The sequence below is a fragment of the Drosophila gunungcola genome, unplaced genomic scaffold (genome assembly GCF_025200985.1).
Source record: "Drosophila gunungcola strain Sukarami unplaced genomic scaffold, Dgunungcola_SK_2 000101F, whole genome shotgun sequence".
Taxonomy (NCBI): domain Eukaryota; kingdom Metazoa; phylum Arthropoda; class Insecta; order Diptera; family Drosophilidae; genus Drosophila; species Drosophila gunungcola.
Window position 1 is genome coordinate 266,075 of NW_026453263.1, and position 20,502 is coordinate 286,576.

At 43.1% G+C, this 20,502-nt stretch overlaps 1 pseudogene; it reads right to left on the reverse strand.

Moving 5' to 3' along the window:
• Positions 1-7,009: 7,009 nt before the first annotated feature.
• Positions 7,010-11,793, reverse strand: LOC128265214 (uncharacterized; annotated as a pseudogene).
• Between the last annotated feature and the right edge of the window lie 8,709 nt (positions 11,794-20,502).

A 20,502-nucleotide genomic window follows, 5' to 3' on the forward strand; every position in this document is an offset into this window, starting at 1 on the left:
ACATTGCATTAGTAGCGTTAATAAGTTGGTTTATTTTTTGATTAATTAATCTGTTAATTACTACTTGTCTATTGTTGTTTTCTAGCTGCTCATTTATCTTGTCTTCTAAGATCTGATAGTCGTGAATTGTTCTGTGAATTGGAATAGTCGAGGACTGTAGTTATTCCCAAGCATGTTGGTAAAAATAATCTGAAAAATTATGTTCTTATATTATTTTTATGTATGATTTTTCCGGTTTGTGTTTTAATGGTGGTCGTTCTATTTTCCGCTACTTTCTCGGTTTTGTATCTCGGTGTAAGTTTAGTTCCTAATCTTTTATCTATTTTTACATGTACAGTTTCGCCTGGCTTAAAAAGTTTTGGTAATATTTTTCCTTGATTATGGTATTCGAGGTCGGCTGTTTGTTTATTTTTAATTTTCTTTTTATTTCTTCTCGTTTCTTTTCTATGTCTTCTGTTGAACTAGAGATTGTGCTTCTGAAAAATGTGTCTATGGGTCTTTCTTTTGTTACAGAATGTATCGATTTATTATATTCTTGAACTGCTTTAAAGATTAATCTTCAAATGATATGCTCCCGTTGTCTTTTTTGAGACACCGCATGATTTCAGATAGGGTTGAATGAAACCTTTCTATTTGTCCGTTACTTGTCGATGCGTACGGTGCGGTGGTGTGTAATGATATTTTGAGTTCATCTTCTAACATAAACTTTATTGCTGCTGAGCCAAATGATCGTTCGTTGTCCATTATTATCCATTTCGGCATACCGAAAGCAATTAACATTTCCCTCAACGGATTTTTAATATCTTCAGATGCTCTTGACTCTAAAATTTTTACTTGAACATATTTTGAAAACTTGTCAATTCCCGTTAAGACTCTATGTTTTTCGGTAATATAAATATCTATGTGAACTATTTCTCCTGGGTAATTAGGAATAGGGGTCGGTTGGATTTCTCCTTTTGGGGGTGTCTATCGTATTTTGATTCTTTACAAGTTTGACAGGCTTGAACTATTGCTTGGATTTTCTTGGTAAGTTGTGGAAAGAAATAATTCTTCAAAATTTGTAATTTGTTCTCTTTTGCATCTCTATGGGCTTGTTTATGTTCGAGGATAATTATTTCGTTTTGTTGGGACTCCGAAGTTACGTCGTCTATTTCGTTTTGAGTAAACCTTACCTTGTATGATTTAAAATAGGTAGGGTAAATGTTTTGAATTTTTCCCATTACCTCTTCGGATGTAATGATTCCGTTTATAAGCTTCGGATCAAGTTTACTAGTTAAGATTGCAATAAGTTTTTCTTCCGTGTAAGATTTTTGTTTAATTATGTGTCTGTGGTATGTTGGGAATGGCATTTCGAAGCTATAGGATTCTGTATCGGCAGTCAGTAATATAATTGGTTTTTAAATACGTTAATTGGAGCTTCTACTGAAAATATGAGGTTGTGTGACGAGCTTTCGTCGCTATTGGCTGATGCTGAGGAGCTGATTGAGTTAATTTCTGCGGGGGCCCGGGACAACGCGTCCGCTACCACATTAGCTACTCCGGGCTTGTACCTGATCTCGTGGTTATACTCGCCAATGAGGTCTCTCCAGCGTTTAAGCTTAGCGTTATGGTTATTTACGCTATTCGAAAAACTCAAGGGTTGGTGATCCGTGTATATTACCACTTTTGAATACCCGTAAAGATAATGTCTTAAACTTTGGAGCGCCCAAACGATCGCGAGCATCTCTCTTTCGTTAGTTGCGTAGTTCTCTTCAGTCTTTGACAGGGTGCGTGAAATGAACGTTATTGGCCTATGATTTTGTTCCAATACTGCGCCTATTGCGTAACTTGAAGCGTCAGTAGTCAATTGAAATTCTTTTCCGAAATCTGGATAGGCAAGGGTAACCTCCCTGGAGACGAGAGTATTTTTAAGTTTCTCGAATGCTGTAATCGCATCTTTGCTCAAGTTGATAGCAGTTCTGCTTGACTTGGTCTTAGATATCCGGCCTTCTTCGCCTCTTAGAAGAATGGTTAGGGGTTTTGCTATTTTGGCGTAATCTTTTATGAACCGCCTATAATAACCTGTCATGCCCAAAAAGGAACGGAGATCTTTTAATGTTTTTGGGACTGGAAATTTTGTAATCGCTTTTATTTTATCTATGTTGGTTTTTACTCCATTTTCTGATATTGTGTACCCCAAGAAGTCTACTTCGTTTTTAAAAAAATGGCATTTCTCTATTTGAACCCTCATATTTGCGTTTTGTAGCGTTGAAAATACTCTTTCCAAGTTTTTGCCGTGCTCCACTTCGTTTTTGCTAAAGACTATAATATCATCAACGTATACATAGCAAATTTTCCCTATGTATTCTCTCAATATGTCGTCTAACGCTCTTTGAAAAATGGAAGGGGAATTTTTCAAACCGAATAGGGAGTCTCGTAAATTCATATTTTCCGCCATTTACCGCGAATGCTGTTTTTTCTATGTCTGTATCTTTCAGTGGTATTTGATGAAAACCGCTCTTGAGATCTAATACCGAAAAATATTTGTTGTCCCCGAGCTGCGCAATAATTTCTCCAATTTCGGGTATGGGATACCGATCTGAGATAGTAACTTCATTAAGTTTCCTATAATCAATTACTAATCTGTACTTTTTTTCTTCGGACTGGCCGGACTTTTTCGGAACTACCCAGACTGGTGCATTATATGGTGATCTTGAAGGTCTTATAATACCATCTCTTAGCATCTCAGTTATTTGTTTTTCTACCTCTTGTTTGAGTGATATTGGGTATGGGTAATGTTTTCCGTAAACTGGAGAATCTGATGAAGTTCTGATCTCACCTACTACTTTAGTTGTGTATGCTAACTTTGAATCGGGATCTGCGAAGAGGATTTTGTGGCTTTGTACGAGGAGTTTTATTATTGATTTTTGTGACTCGGTCATATGGCTGACTTGCGGTCCAATTGTATTTACTGCTTGTGTCGCTAGTTGATGAATTTTAATTTTGCGTTTATTTCCGAGAATTAATATATCATTTTTTACATCTATTATTGCTCCTAGTCTTTTCATTGTGTCATTGCCCAAGATACCATGAAAGGTTTTCAGGGTGTCTAGTAAAAAGAATTTCATGGGTGTATCCGAAATATTAGCGAGCTTAAGTATTGCGTGTTGTGTTATTTTATTGTTACCACCGACTGAACTAACTGAAAAAGTGTTCTCATTTGGCTTTGGATTTGGTACTAATTGATTTTGAATATAATTTTGATTAGAGCCCGTGTCGATTAAGAATTTTAGAATTTTTCCGTTCCCCGTGGTTACTTTAAAGTAAGGTAGTGAGGAACGATTTATTCTAAAAAATAAAGTTCTGACATATCTATGTATTCTTGTTGTTCGTTATCGCTTTGCCATACATATTCCTCCTGAAGTTCGTTAACGTTATTTTCTTCTGCCAACTGATAATACTCTTGTTCTGAACTTGATGAAGCTTCATCTGAATTTTGCTGCGCGTTACTTCCTGTCTCTGGTTGAATATGGAACTGTCTTGGCATCTTATTATTATTTGGGGCATTAGCGGTGCTGAGAGGTCTTTTCCCTGCATAATCATTATTTGCTGGTTTGTTCATATAATTTATATGACGTGATCGAACTGACTGATCTACGTCCATAGGTACTGGTTTCGGTTGTGGTCGTGGCGGAGGTTTTGGTATGTTATAGGACGCTACTACACCGGATTGGTTTGTATAAGGTTGACTATAAGATTTGAATTGGTTAGTTTGAGTAATTAGGGGTTTTCCGGATTGGTTTGGGTTATGGTAGAGATGCGGATGGAAATTTTGTTTGACGGCTACCATCCGATATGGTTGTTGAGGTTTAGGTGGTAGCATGGGTGCCCTCCCTAAATACGGAGTTTTTGGTGTCTGGTTATTCCTAGCATTTTGATTCTCTAGCAGACTGCATAAATGTAGAGCGTGTCCTAAGTCATGTGGTTCTTTAATGGCCAGCAATTGTGCCAGGTTTCCATTAAGTCCTCTGACAAAAGTGTCTAAGGCTTTTTCCCTATACATGGCTGTCAGAGATTGTATAGTTTCTTGTGAGGCATCTAAGCTGCCAATTTGGTTCAGAATTAGTGATAATTGTTGATAGACTGCCTGATAATATTCATCTATAGTATTGTTACCTTGGTTAAGAGCATATAGTTGATATTCTAAGGTCTTTAAGTCGCGCTTGTCGGCGAAATGCGCTGTTAGGCATTTTGAAATAGCTGTCCAATCTAAGGGGTATTATATGATTCTAATACTGCGTCCGCTTGACCAGTAATTTTGTTACGGATTGCTAAATGAATTCCATAATATTTTGGTGAACCAATTCTGTTTTCATAGATTTTTAACACCCTCTCGACACTTTTCCTCCATGATGAATATTCACTTTTGTTTCCTGAAAAGTCTCTAAGTGTCCGAACAATGTCTGGTAATTTATCTAACTCACTAAGATTGTGCGTTAATTCTCTTTTAATTGTTTGGTCTGTATATTTGGAAAAATCTTTATTTGGATTAAGTATTTCCTTTACTAGTCTACTGAGATTTGTCTCTAAGATTGTTTTTATTTTTTCCTCAATGTCCCTCTCGGTCATGATTCGTGTGTTTATTTGTGTGGAACTGGCTGATGAGGGTCCGGTAAGATTCGCGAGTCTGTCTGCCAAATCTTGTTCGGTCATTTTGGGTATGGATATATGAGCAGCGAAAAGTTTAATTTAATTTTTTAATTTTAGTTATTCAGAATTCGGAAGTTGTCTTCTAAGAATTAGGGTGTGCGATTTTTTATTACCTTTGTAATTATTGTGTGGGAATTTTTATTTTCCCTATATTTTGGATTTTTTTCTTTTTAACTCACTAAAATATGTCTTCTACACTTTATATTTGGGTAAAACTTTTTCTTCTTTGAATATTTTTCGATTAAATATTTTTTATGTTTTTGTTAATAAATTGCTTAAAACTATTCTTACAGTAGTAACATATCTCGGCGTGCTCTCGTGATGACAGGCTCGGCAGATTCCGTTTTATCCCACTCTGCAACGATCTCTCCTGAGTGTGAGTTTACTAAGGGGCCTTCTCTGTACCTTAATTCACGTTCCCTTCGAACGGATACTAAAGGGATCACGGCGATAAAATTTGGCCTGATTATTCCACCGGGTACAAGTCCTGTTTTTTTTTTCAGGAGTGACAATTTGCGGCGTTTTTTAAACGGCACTTTTGCACTTCCGAATCTCGGTATTTTTGGTTTTTTACTTCTCACTGATTAGGCGGAGGTTTGAAACGAAACATCAGAATTTTTTACTTTCTGAACTTCGCGAGACGCGGAACTTGTTATCCTTTCGCGGTTTTAATCAGGTCCCTGTTCGGGCGCCAGTTAAAAGATTGATTATGATTTTTATATAAAAAAATCTAACTTTTCTTTTTTGAGTTGGATTAAGAACTAACTTACTTAGATATAATAAATAAATAAATAATAACCCGTTAATAACTTATCGATAATAATAATTTAGAGCTGAACATTCGAAGGAAATAGAGAGAGAAGTTTGCACTGCAATGCAAGCGAAGCAGCAAAGCCTTAGACAAGAATAGCCTGAGCTAATTAAAAAAATATACAAAATAAGCTAAAAGACGCTAAAACAGAACAAACTGAATAACTTTCAACTAAAACCACTAAGACCAAATAAAGAGCGTCGAAGCTCAGCGATTGGAAGAGAAGGGTACTTCTAGTATATATCAGCTCGCGATAACGAAGTTCAAAAAACGTCTACCAAGGGTATCTCGGCCCTACTGAGCACGGTCTTTTACACCTTATTACACCTTGCTCCCCCTCTCTGCTTACTCTTACACCTTCTTCTACGGCATGGAGTTCTTAGTGTAAGACCCACCCACCATCAGACTTGTCCACTGCAGCACCAACAATATGCAGCGGTAAGACGACTGCAATTGTACCAAAAGAAATTGCAACAACTACAGCAACAGCAGCAAAACGATAAACAGAGACAGAAACAGCTCTTATCGCACAACAAACTGCGAAGTCTTCGACCGCAGCGCCAAATGCAACGGCAACTCTGACAGCTAAACAAAACCAAAACAATTTTCAACAATCGGGCCTGGCCATACAATCCGGCATGGATCCAAATTAAGCGTAAGCTTAGCCCGCAAAACAACGCGGTTGGTAACAAACCAAAAATAAACCGTGTCCAAGGAGACAACAAATTATCCGGAAGATCTAACGACAACAGATTGGCCCTTATAGCTGAAATTCAACCAGGACTGATTCAAGAGACCCAACCGAAACATAAGCCCCCACCAGTTTACATTAGGGAGAAAAGCTCGAACGCCCTGGTCAATAAAATTGTTGCGCTGGTCTGGACGGAAACTTTTAAGTTGTTTCGCTTACTGAAGGGAATATTCACGAAACCAAACTTCAGACCAAATCTGGAGAACATTTCCGAGTTGTGTCCAAATACCTTGAGGAAGCAAAGAAAAACTACTACACGTACCAACTAAAAACAGCAAGGGCTTGCAAGTTGTATTAAAAGGAATCGAGCCCGATGTAACCCCTTATGAAGTTATCTATGCCCTCAAAACGGGTTTTCTGCAAAGAACGTTAGGTTAGGTTAGGTTAGGTTAGGTTAGGTTAGGTTAGGTTAGGTTAGGTTAGGTTAGGTTAGGTTAGGTTAGGTTAGGTTAGGTTAGGTTAGGTTAGGTTAGGTTAGGTTAGGTTAGGTTAGGTTAGGCTAGGTTAGGTTAGGTTAAGTTAGGTTAGTTGTCAAATTATTGACACACTTAGACCTAGAAGGTCCATTGTAATACCGCGTGGATCTGTGTCCCCTATCCTATATTGTCTGCTGCTCTTACCGCAGCTGATCTAGCATAGCTCCCATCCGGTTGAAGTTGTCAAATTATTGACACACTTAGACCTAGAGGGTCCATTGTGATACCGCGTGGATCTGTGTCCCCTTTCCTATATTGTCTGCTGCTCTCGCCGCAGCTGATCTAGCATAGCTCCCATCCGGTTGCTTTCATGAATTTTATTATTCGCTTTAGGCTTATATTCGCCAGTTCAGATAGACTGCTCATTAAGGGAATCCCTAAGTGGTACAGTCTAGATCTGCATCGGGCCGGGCAGGAACAGAACAGGTGTTCCACCGTTTCCTCTCCTCCTCGTCCCTGCAGCTCCTGTAGAAATCGATTTGGGGCACGCCAGCCTGCTTCAATGTGTGCCGACCAACCAATGGCCTGTAAGCACTAGTATTAGCATTCCGCACTCGCATTAATAATTGGCCATGTCTGGCGAGAGATGCGACAATGTCTCACATGTGACCATGCTAGGCTCGCAAGTTATTTATATTTGTTTTTAATGTTCAGCTTGCAGGTGGCAATCGGCATACCAATGTTCTCCTTGTCCGGAAGGAGAGGAAAGGTAGTGCCATGCCTGGCCAACTCATCTGCAATACAATTGCTTGCAATGTTTCAGTGACCCGGGAGCCATATTAGGTATACTTTAAACTGCAAAGCCATCTCATGTAGAGATTTGCGGCAGTTTGATATAGTTTGAGAGTTTGTAGTGGTCGAGATAATCGACTTGATAGCCGCTTGACTATCACTGTAGATGTTTACTCATTTCTTTTGACAGTTTGCACCGTTTAGGAGCAACAAAGCTTCATTTATAGCATATACTTCCGCTTGGAAGACACTGCAGTGATCCGGAAATCTGAAGGATTTCCTGATGTTAAGTTGGTCGGAGTATATTCCTCCTCCGAATTGATTATTTAATTTGGAGCCGTCAGTTTAAAAATTGTCTGGCCCGGTAGACCTTGCTCCCAGTCCTCTCTGGTTGGGAGTAATGCTTCAAAGGGGGTGTGGCTGTATTCAATTGGTTCGCATAGATCCGTTTTAGGTGGGATCGTTGTGTCTTGCTGAAGTTTCCTGGCATGACCATATGTTTGGGGTTTCCATTGCCCTACGTTCCTCATTCGAACCGCAGCTATCTTGGCCCGCTCCAAGCCGGAGAGAGCATTTATTTAATGTAGGTGGGTTTATTTGAGGAACCTTGTATCTGTTTGTGAACAGCACCAGCTCCGTTTTCGAGGGGTTTACCCCTAGACCTCTTTCTGTTGTCCAGTCAGAGAGTATTTCAAGTTTGGCGGTCATTAGATCGCATAGTGTCTAAGGGAATTTCCCTGAGAAAATAATGGCTACGTCGTCCGCATATGCCACAACCTTACATCCACCCCCTTCCATGTTACACAGCAGCTTATTTACTGCGATGTTCCATGGTAGAGGGGAGAGTACACCACCCTGAGGGATTCCCCTGTTCACGAACCTTGTTTGTGTTGAGGTTCCTAGGGTGGAATTTGCCATTCTGCTCATCAGCAATTTATGGATTAGCTCTACGACTTGAAACTCAACCCAGGTCAGTGAGGGGTTCGGTTATGGCTGCATGGAGAACATTGTTGAAAGCGCCCTGTATGTCCAGGAATGCAACTAGTGCGTATTCCTTGTGGTTGAGTGACTTTTCGATTTGGCTGACTACCGCGTGTAAAGCTGATTCGGTGGACTTGCCCTTTGTGTAATCATATTCTGTTGCTGATAGTGGTTTTGAGTCCATGACTGACCTGATGTGCAGTCCAATCAGTCGTTCAAAACTCTTAAGTAGAAAGGATGTCAGACTTATAGGCCTGAAATTTTTCGTCGTCGTGTGCGAGGCTTTGCCCGCTTTGGGTATAAAGACTACCTTTGTTTCCCTCCATGTTGATGGCAATGTTTCTATCTTAAGTATGGTGCGGAAAATTTTTTTTAGCCAGTTGACGGCAAGTTGACTAGCATATTTGGATGTGCGCAGGGAAGAGATGATCAGGTCCTGCTGACTTGAAGGGTTAGAAACTGTTTATGGCCCATCTTATGTTACGTTCAGACAAAAGCGTTTACAGGTCGATGCTTCAACCAGACTGATTTTCTGGAAGTCGTTCCACCGGGAGTCTACCCGGAAAGTGGGAGTCTAGAAGTAGGCTTAGGGTCTCCTCACTAGAGTCTGACCATAAGCCATCTGGTTTTTTAAGGTATCCCAAGGAATGGGGTTATTTTGGAGAGGATCTTCCTAAGCCGAGCTGCATCGGTTGTTTCCTCTATGTTTGTGCAGAAGGTCTGCCTTTTCTCTTCTTATGGCCTTCTTGTAGAAGGCTAGTTCCAACTTATGTTGTTGCCATTTTAGATCTTCATTTCTAGCTTTCACCCTGTTAGAAAGGGTTCTGCAGCTGGATCTGAGTTCTGAAATTTTCCCCCCTCACTTTGCATTTGGGGTAGGCTGATTCGAAGGCCATATTGCAGGCTTCTGTGAAGGTCCCTACTAAGTTATCTAGACTGGGTAGATCACTATTGTCATTTGGGAGTTCTATTGAAAGAATACCTATCAAGGCTTCTCTATAAGCGCGCCAGTTTATTCGTCTAAGGTTGACGAATTCAGCTTGAGTGGGAGGGTCTAATGATAAAGTAGTTTCTATGAATCTGTGGGTTGCACCTCTGCAACATGAAGAGGATGTCTTCCCGCGTCTTTATGGAGGACGGCAGCCAGATCCTCGTTTGGGGCCTACTGGGGACGTCACGCCAATCCAGCGCGACGATTTTCGCCCCTTTGTACACCTCGCCGAGCTGCGCTGTCGCCTTCTTGTATAGGTCAGCCGACCGCTGACTATCGCAGGCCACTACCTTGACGCTGCTTAGGAACCACCCCGCGTCCTTGCAGCATGGTGTTGGCTGGGGGAAGACTCGGAGCAGTGCCATGCACAAGATGGCCAGCTTCTCCTCGACTGCATTCCATTGACCGATGAATCTGAAAAGACTTAGTCTTATATCGTCGGGATACTAAAACAAATAAAATTAAATTAAATTAAAAAATTGATTTTTGGGTATTCGGCCTCCGGGATTTCCCTCGTCCACCAGCCCAATCAAAATTCTGTCCCGCGTGATGTCCGCAAAAGACAGGTTTGGTTGGACCTTCGGTCTCTTTCCCGCAGGTCCAGGCAATTGAAGAGATCGTTGCCTCTTCGGCTGTGCGTTCTCTGCACTAGGCCTCTCTTGGCCATAATTTGGGAGCACCTTTCTCGCCCACTCCACCTTCTTCAACCATTCGGCTGAGGGGTTGGCGATCTAGCTCCTGTTGTGTGAACGGAGTGTCTGCGCGGCAGTCCGCTTCTCCGCATATGTAAAGCTGCTTTGCTCGGTGGGTGGAGCAACAGTCTTAGCCGCAGTTTTTGGCGCCGACGCGAGCTTTGCATAGGTGCTGTCTCCGACTGTCTTCCACCTTTCATCCCTCATTTGGGATGGGGCCCTTTCGGGACAGCCCCCGAGCTGGTGCCAGCACAGGCGGAGCCAACGCTCGCAGATGCTGTCGCTGTTGCAACACCCACCTTCTCCAGCGTTTCGGGTTTTTTTAGGAGTGCCCGGCTCCATTGTGGTGTTTATTTTTTTTATTAATTGTGTTCATTATTGAATTTTACTAGTTGCGGAGAAAGGGAAGGTCAACTCGGGCAGAGATCCGTGATGATGGTAAGGCGATAGTTAGGACAGGGGATCACCATCTCCCTGAACCCACCGTTTGAGACTGAGCTAGTTGTTAACCCGGGCCCTCAGCCAGGCTGACTCTCGGCCCGGGGGCTCGTTAGGCCCTCCCCTTTGGCTCCGACAAGCCCGGATGGGGTGCCTCTGTGCCATATTAGTCGCCTAATACGACAAGCAATGACGAGCTGTGGCAGTATTCTTCGCCGCTAACCATACGGGGCAAAGAACGTTAGTAAAACCATTAACAAGTACAAAAACCCGCAACCACTCTTCAAGTTAGAGCTGGAGCTTGATAGCAGAGTCTTGGCAAAAAAAAATGAAGTGCATCCTATCTAAAACCCGCAATACCTATTGCACCGAAGAATAACGGTGGAAGAGCCACATAAAAGGAACGGCCCAGTGCAATGCCCAAATTGCCAGGAGTATGGACACACCAGGACATACTGCACACTCCGATCAGTCTGTGTAGTTTGTGGAGCCTTTCACAATTCCTCAAACTGCCCTACGAACAGGGAAGACCCCCAAAAGAAGAAATGTGGAAACTGCGATGGAAATCAAACGGATAACTACAGAGGTCTTGTGGTCTGCAAGGAGTTGAAAAACCGCATGCGACGAGTGAAAACCACGCGCCATCAAAATCCTCAAAATCAAAAATGACGCCGGAAGTTTTTTTCGGCACGGCTGCAAGATCCTCATTTGGTCAGCTTAATACCCAGAAGGGCTTCTCATACGCCGATGCCCTTCGATCAGGAACGGAAAACTCAGCAGGTCCCAGGACAGTCACAAAGCACACTTGAATCAATGATGGTCATCATGCAGTGGTCATCATGCAAGGAAGTATGATGGAATTTATGTCCTTCATGACATGCAAACACTGGTTCAAACCCAAACATGGTGATACAGTTGCTTGCAGCTAAGCAGTCCAAATAATTGATGGCAAACCTACTAATAACCATGTGGAACGCCAATGGCGTTTCCCGGCACAAACTTCAAAAAACACAGTTCCTGAATGTAATCATATCGACATTATGATACTGGTAGAGACGCACCTCACAAGCAAATACAACTTCCAAGTAAGAGGCTACACTTTCTACCGCACAGATCATCCAGATGGTAAAGCCCACGGCGGATCCGGCATCCTAATTAGGGAACGCATCAAGCACTATTTTCACCAAAGGCTTGCAACAAACTACTTGCAGGCCACGTCTATCATAGTGCATTCAGGTAACGGAAACCTTTCTAAAGCCGTCGTATAGTGCCCGCCTCGCTTTACAATCTTTGAAGGACAATTCATGGATTTTTACAACTTACTTGGAGATCGCTTACTAGCTACAGAAGACTATAATGCTTAACATACGCACTTATATAATGAGCGCCAAAGCGCTTTCGGACATTTTATCTGACCATTCGCCAGTGCAAATGTGTGTGCTTCTTCAAAGCACAAACTCCACAGACCACCATCACAAGCTGACATCACACGGAACCAACTGGCTAAAATATAAAAAGTATTTAAGCTCTCACATTGAACTAACCCCGCAGCTCAACATCGAAGCAGAAATTGACTGTTCTACCGATGCTCTTGAAGAAATACTCGTAGCAGCAGCCACTATCTCAACACCAAAAGGAAAGGACGTCCAAACCAACCATTTCAAAAAAAATTTACAAATTGAATAGCATGTACTGGAAAAGAGGCGACTGCGACGTGCTTGACCAACAGATCGCTATTCTCAAAACAACGTCTCAAGGAATCCGCACGCTCACTAAACCGAGCCCTGAAGAAAGACGCTGAAAGCGCACAAACTTTCGCCAACCAATACAAAATATCATCTGTGAAGGGGTCACCCAAACCTGAGCTCTCCAATCGAACAGTCAATCCGATATGAAATTCATCAGGTAGCTGGGCCCGCAGCGACGAAGATAGAGCCGAAAAGTCTTCCAGCCGAACTCAGCCATTGGTTCCCACAAACCGAATCTGAAACTAATTCCATACCAACATTGTTTCAGCCAAAGGAGATCGCGAAAGTCATAGGGGAACTGAAACCGAAAAAGGCTTCGGGCGGTGAATTTATAACCTCAAAAATGATAATTGAACTTCCAAACTCTGCTATCGAGGTTATTTGTAAACTCTTCAATGAATAATACGTCTCGGCTGCTATCCTAGAAAATGGAACAAATCTACTATCATAATCATACCGAAACCCGGAAAAGACCACACAATTCCACACAATTAGCTTATTATCGTGTCTGTCTAAACTGGTAGCACACAATGTCATCCCGGCACATCAATTTGGCTTCCGTCAAAGCCATGGAACAATCGAACAAGCTAACAGATCGACATCAGAAGTTCTCACAGCCTTAGAGCATCGGGTTACTGCAGCGCAATATTCCTCGATGTATCTAAAACTTTCAATAGAGTCTGGCTCGAAGTCCTCATGTATAAAATCAAAACAAACTTACCTACATACACTCATAAGCTACTTGAGTCGTATCTCTACAATAGAGTCTTCGCAGTAAGGTGCAACACAACAACACTGACGACTACATTATAGAAGCTGGAGTCCCGCAGGAAGCGCACTTGGACCTACTCAGTTCGTCCTATATGCCATATGCTCGATCGTCCCTGCGTCTGGAATACAAGGTCCTGCTGTACAATTCCACTCTTAAACCCATCTGGACATATGGCTCCCAGCTATGGGGGAACGCGAGCAGCAGCAATAATCCTGACAACTATCACTGGGGCACCATGGTATTTTCGCAACCAAAACATCTACAGGGACCTCGGCATTCTTGCAGTAAAAGATGAAATAGACAAAAAAAAGACGACCTACAAAGAAAAACTCTCTGTGCACCCAAATCATCTCGCAAGAGGCTTTACTCGGGTTTCCAGCAGAACCCGCCCACAACGCAACGACCTGCCAGCCGAGCAATAATTCTAAGGGCCCCATAACTCAGTCATACGACTGTTAGTTAGGTTATTACCATAAGATTTGATACACTTATTGTTAGTATCCGAAAGGAAAAGATTCAATAAATAAATAGCAAAGCATTTAAAAAAAAAATAGATCGCAAATAGCGAGTCTACAGATTAGTAGTTCAGTTCAAGGACGACCAGCGAAAGCTAATTCTGCATGAACTGTGCATCAGGAAATTCGTAGTAGTTGATTTGTAGTACAATTTTTTGATTTCGTTGTTACAATATTTTGAATGTATTTGTTTGCGCACTCAGCGCTTGTATTTAAATCACTAGTTGTAGGGCGAGAGCGGGAGCCAATAAAGCTTTCGTCTGTTCGCTCTTGCGAATTCGCCCCGTCTCTCGCCACCGTAGCATAAGTTAAGGTTCTAAGAGAAATTATTGAAATATAATTGTTAGTGATCCATCGAACATCATCGTAGCCACTCCTTTTCGTCGCGCTTTCGACATAGTTTCACAATTTTTCGCAAATTAAAATCGTCTCGAACTACTGCGTTCACAAAGTTTTCGCGTTGTTAATACAAAATAGTATTAAATTTTTCATGGTGACCCCGACGTGATCAGCAGTAGAGTTCGCGAGTTTTAATTTTTTTTGTCGGTGAAAACTATAAACAATACCAACAACAACCAATTTATTCGTGTCGGTTCGGCCAACAAATTAAATTCAATAATTTCGTCGCTGGAAATTTTCTGCCGTTCTTGAAGTTGCGCCTGACGTTTCGGCAATTTTAATTGCTCAATTTGCTGCTGCCGCCAATGGAAGACAAAAAGGAAGTTGCAATTATCAAGTCGGCCATCCAGGTATAGAGTGCCAAAAGTTGAAAGTTAATCTGTGGCGTTTTGTCAATTGTGTTTTGGCCCATCTTTCAACTTTTTGCATTCGTGTAAAAATCGGTAGATAGTGAGCATTCTAACCAAGAAATAAAAATTTGCATGTACTAACAACCAAAATTCTACAATAAACATAATCTATTTCGAATTATACATATGTGAATCGCTTTGGCCAAAGAACAAGCAATAAAATACTCGTCGTCGACCCAATTAGTGCGAACTTAATTCCCCCAACTTTCGTCGTAGTGAGCACCAATTTAGGGTATAAATAAAAATAGCTGGAAAAAAAAAAAAAAGTGCAAATTGTAAAAATTGAAGCTCTCAGAAAATTAGCGGCAATAACTTTCGCTGCAGTTTGTACGAACATTTCCCGCGCTTTTCAGAATTTTCCCGCGCTTTTCCAATTTTCCGCGCTTTTCATAATTTTGCGCGCATTTTGGCATCAGGCTTATATATTCGTTGCCCTTAGTTATCGGTCAGTGTATCATTCTCCGTTAGCATCTGCATAGGAAGAACCGCTAGCCGCGTACACATACACACGCACACCGACACCGCTGCCGCTATTTCGAGTTATCTTTTGTCGTTTTCGTTCTCGATCGCTGCAGCAGTGCAATTTTCGGTCTGCCTAAACGTTTGTTCGTTTTGTCGGTACGCTTGAGCTTGAGCGGTAACTCCCCTACAGTGCGTGCGTGCGGCATATACTGTCGCAGGGTTTATATAAAAAAAAATATAAAAACCCTATTTAGATTTTTCGCTGTAATTCTCTCGGCACTTAGCTCCCTTACACCGTGTGCGATCGTTGATTTTATTTTATTATTTAACAAAAAAAAAAAAAAAAATAATTTAATAAAAATAAATATTTAAAACCTCTTCGATACCAACTAAATAAATACAAATAAACGCAATGGCAACTAAGGATATCGAAGAGCTTAAACATCAACGAGATGTTTGCATGAAAAGTATTAACCGAACTTATCGCCACTTAAAAGAAGCTAAATTATCTATAAATCCGGTCGAGCTTGAGTGTCGATTAGAGATTCTAAATACGCACATTGAAAATGCTTCACTTTTGCAAAACCAAATAGAAGTGAAAGATACAAAAGATGTATACCGCAAAGAGTTGGAAGAGAGGGCCGTAATGACAAAGTCATTGCTGATTTCAATTTTAAATAAGTCCAAACAAAATAATATCGAGAAATCCGCTCCGCCAGCAAATCGCCCGCCTCAATGCCGTCTGCCGAGCGTTGCACTCCCAACTTTTAGCGGAAAACACTCCGAATTTAAAAATTTTATAAGCCTTTTCGAAACTTTCGTTGACAAAGATGACACTTTACACGATATTGAAAAATTCAATCATTTAATTTCGTGTTTAGCTGGAGACGCTTTAGGAACAGTTAGGGCCTTCCAAGTCACTGCGGAAAATTATCCCAAAGCCCTTGCTAGCCTGAAGCGGGTGTACGATAATGATTGTCTTATTTTTTTTGACAACATATCGACACTTTTTAATTTGCAAAAAATTTCCCAGCCTTCAGCTACAGCCTTGAGAACCCTCATCGACACGGTCACAGCCTTGTATGACTCCTTGCTGTCTATTGGGGATGATAGACGCATTACTAATGCCATTTTAATACATCTGGTAATGAGCAAGGTCGATGCAGGAACTAAAAGAAAAATGGGAAGAACAGTTAGATTATACTTCGCTTCCACTTTGGAGCGAATGTGAGGCGGCCCTCAACAGGCGATACCAACACATGGTAGCAGAAGAGGCTTCCAAGCCCAAAACTGTTCAGCAGGCCCAATCTAACCCTAAGAAGAATGGAAATAGGAGTTTTTCGTTTGTCGCTGCCAGGAACGACTCTGTTCAATGCATGTATTGCAACTCAGCTGAACATCAGATTGGAAACTGCGCTTCCTTCGCAGCCCTGACAGTTCAGCAAAGATTCGATTTCGCTAAAAGAGCACCCTTATGCATTAACTGTTTAAGAAAGGGTCACACGGTCAAAAAATGCAAATCGAACAGATGTAGAGTGTGCAATTCCTCACATCACACTTTGCTACATATATATGCCCCAAACACAAATCTCGCGTTGCCACCTCCTTCTCAGCCCACGCTCATGCAGGAGTCTCCATCCACTTCGCATGTTTTGCATGCGAATGCATCGGATCGAGTCATTCTTGCAACTGCTGTTGTGAGCGTCCAAACAAAAAGCGGCGAGTTTGTATTAGCTCGAGCGTTGCTCGACTCTGGTTCACAATTAAACTTTGTAACCGACGAGCTCGCTCAGAGGCTCAAAATTACAAGAGAGGACGTGTGCATGAGCTTGCGAGGCATTGGTGGAACTAATGCCCAAGCCACAAAAAAAAATACACACGATTGTGAAGTCGCGAATAGGGAACAGCCAATTGTCGTCCGATTTTTGGATTATGAAAAATATTTCTGGTTATCATCCGGATCAAGCGGTGAACACCAGCGGGTGGAGGGTGCCTGAAAATATTCAGTTGGCAGATCCATTCTTCTTCAAGCCCCAAAAAATAGATATGCTTATCGGCGCTGAAACATTCTTTGAACTTTTATCTATTGGCCAGATAAAGCAGGGGCCTGAATTCCCCATCCTACAAAAGACAGTTCTCGGCTGGATAGTGTCAGGCAGATGTGCCGCTGAAAATAATAAAAACGCTGAAAAAATGGTACATCTCAGCTGCCAGGAGGAAGCGTTGAAGTCAATTGACACAACCCTGCAGAAATTTTGGTCTGTGGAGGACTTGCCGCCCAAGGCTAAAGTCCATACTCCTGAGCAACAACTCTGTCAACAACACTTTGAGAAAAATACTCAAAGATTGTCGTCCGGTAGATTTTCGGTTCGTTTGCCGTTTAAATCTGACCCAAATACTCTTGGTTCGTCATACGAAGTTGCGAAACGTAGATTTTTGTCGCTAGAAAGGAAATTGTCAAAGGACCCTTCGCTGAAGAAGATGTATATTGAATTCATGGAGGAATATGTTTCACTGGGCCACATGTCTTCCACCAATGACAAAATTCCGAATACTCCGCACTATTTCATTCCGCACCAATGCGTTTTACGGCCACAAAGTACTTCAACTAAGTTGAGAGTAGTTTTCGATGCATCGAGCCGTACTTCTACGCAGGTAGCGTTGAATGACATCTTGATGGTAGGCCCAACTATTCAAGAGGAGCTGTACTCGACTCTGCTTCGGTTTAGATTGCATAAGTTTGCCCTTGCGGCCGACGTCAAAAAGATGTATCGCCAAGTGATGGTGGACGAAGCTGATCGTAACTTCCAGCTCATAGTATGGAGACGAGATCCTTCTGAGTCCCTGAAAATCTTTAAGTTGAACACCGTTACATATGGAACTTCGCCAGCACCCTTTTTGGCGATTCGGTGTTTAATGCGGCTAGGAGAGATGGCGCAAGCAACTCATCCAAAAGCCGCAAAGGTTATTCAGAATGATTTTTATGTTGACGATTTGTTGACTGGCGCCGGATGCGTTGAGGACCTGCAAAGCCTTCGAGACGAAGTTTCTCAGGTCTTGCAAGAGGCAGGCTTTGAATTGGCAAAGTGGTTTTCAAACTGCCCAGAGTTATCCGCATCTGATAGCGCTGTAATGCCACTTATGGCAGACTCAGACGTAACCAAGACCCTTGGCGTGGTTTGGTTACCGGTTAAAGATTACTTTCAATTTCGGTTGGATGACTCTTTCCTGGATCTTCGCGCGACAAAACGAAATATTTTGTCGGTGACTGCTCGACTTTTCGACCCACTTGGCCTCTTGTGTCCTTTGGTCACAAAGGCAAAGATGTTGTTGCAGGAACTGTGGCTTCGAAAATTAGATTGGGACGAGTCGCTACCGATGCAGTTGCTCACGTCGTGGGAGACGTTTAAAGCGACGCTTCTGCAGCTGCCTAAAATTAAGGTATCGCGATTCGTCAACACAGATCCACAAGTCCCGATTCAAATACATGGTTTCGCTGACGCTTCCATGCGAGCGTATGGAGCGTGCATCTACATTCGGACTCAAACTGCTGAAGGTTTGAAAGTGTCTTTATTGACCGCCAAATCGAAAGTAGCTCCCCTCAAGACGAAAACTTTGCCTCGCCTTGAGCTGTGTGCAGCTCACCTTTTAGCAGATCTCTATAATCGTGTCAGGCCATTGCTAAATTCTCCCATTGAGAATGTTTTCCTGTGGACAGACTCCGAGATCACTTTACACTGGATTAAAACCCATCCCTCGTCGTTGTCGGTTTTTGTTTCGAACCGGGTTGCAGAAATTCAGGAGTGGTCGGAGAAAGCAATTTGGAGACACGTTCCCACGAAAGTCAACCCAGCAGATATAGTGTCCCGAGGATGTGACGTAGAGGAGCTTACAACGTCCATTTGGTTCGGTGGGCCTTCGTTCTTGCTAGACTCAGAAAATAATTGGCCTGTAAATAAACATTTCGAACTGCCGGCTGATGTAATGTCGATGGAGCTACGCAAATCGGCAATAGCTCTCGTAGTCAGCCCAGAGCCAAATTATGTGCTTCAGAAAATAGAGTCTTTTTCGTCGCACCTGAAGCTTCTGAGAGTTTTCGTGTGGGTTTTTCGTTTTATTCAAAGGTGCAGAAAGGTGTCGAAGCCCTTTGAAAAAAGTATTTCGCCAAGAGAACTGGATTTCGCTTTTGATAAAATTGTCGAAGTTGTCCAATTTCACGAGTTCAGGGACGACATAAGTAAAATTCGGAAGAATAAACCGGTAGCAACGAATATTCAAAAGTTAAACCCTTTTCTTCAGGAAAATAAATCGGATTGGTGCTCCTCGACATTGCTACGAGTTGGGGGTCGGTTATTGAATGCTCCTATCCCGTACGAAGCCAAATTCCCGTTGTTGCTGTCTAAAAGCTCACAGTTCGTCAGATCCTATGTGTCATACCTGCACGTTACGAACTGTCACGCTGGCCCACGAGCTCTCGTAAGTCGTCTGCGCGAGAAAATCTGGCTAGTTAATGCTCAAGAAGTCTGCCGACGAACAGTTCGGTCGTGCATGCGCTGCTTTCGCTGTAAGCCGAAACTTTTGACGCAAATTATGGGAAACTTGCCAGCAGATAGACTTCGAGCTCTCCGCCCGTTCAATATTTGTGGCGTTGATTTTTGTGGTCCCTTCAGCACAACGTATCGTATCCGTGGTAAGCCACCGTACAAGTCGTACGTGGCCTTGTTCGTCTGTTTTGCGTCCAAAGCGGTCCACTTAGAATTAGTGTCTGACCTAACCACTGATGCGTTCTTGTTGGCATTTCAAAGGTTCGTGAGTCGTCGCGGGATTCCGGAAAAGGTGTGGTGCGACAACGCCACCAATTTCGTCGGCGCAGATCGCCACATGAGAGAGTTCCGAGCCCGTCTGGAGGAGCAGGGGGGCGGTATCGAAACATTCGCATCAAAAAAAAGGATGCGAGTTTGCGTTCATACCGCCCAGAGCACCGCACTTCGGCGGACTATGGGAGGCAGGTGTGAAGTCTGCAAAGCACCTGTTCCTTCGGACGGTAGGCCAAGACCTCTTGACCGCGGAGGAGCTCGGAACTCTGCTCACCAGCGTGGAGGCCGTGCTCAACTCCAGGCCCCTCGGCGCTCTAAGCAGCGACCCGAACGACGGCGAGGCCCTGACTCCCGGGCATCTGCTCATCGGCGGCCCTCTTCTGGCCCCACCATCAGCGGCGCTCCCGGACCAGATCAGCCTGACCTGCTTGCGACGATGGCGAGGTGTCTCGTCTCTCAGGCACAGGTTCTGGCAGCGATGGTCCCGGGAGTACATCTCCAGCCTCCAGCAGCGGTCCAAGTGGCACCAGGGGGAGCCCAACCTCGTCGTGGGAGCGCTCGTCGTCGTCGCAGAAGACAATCTTCCGCCCCAGCAGTGGAGGATCGGACGAGTGGTAGCGGTGCACGCCGGCGCCGATAGCAAGGTTCGCGTGGCGGACGTCAGGACGCAGGACGGCGAATATCGGCGAGCTGTCCACCGACTGGCCCTGTTGCCCGTTCTGGGCTGAAGGACGTCGTCCCTTCAGAGGGGGCGGTGTTTGCGCACTCAGCGCTTGTATTTAAATCACTAGTTGTAGGGCGAGAGCGGGAGCCAATAA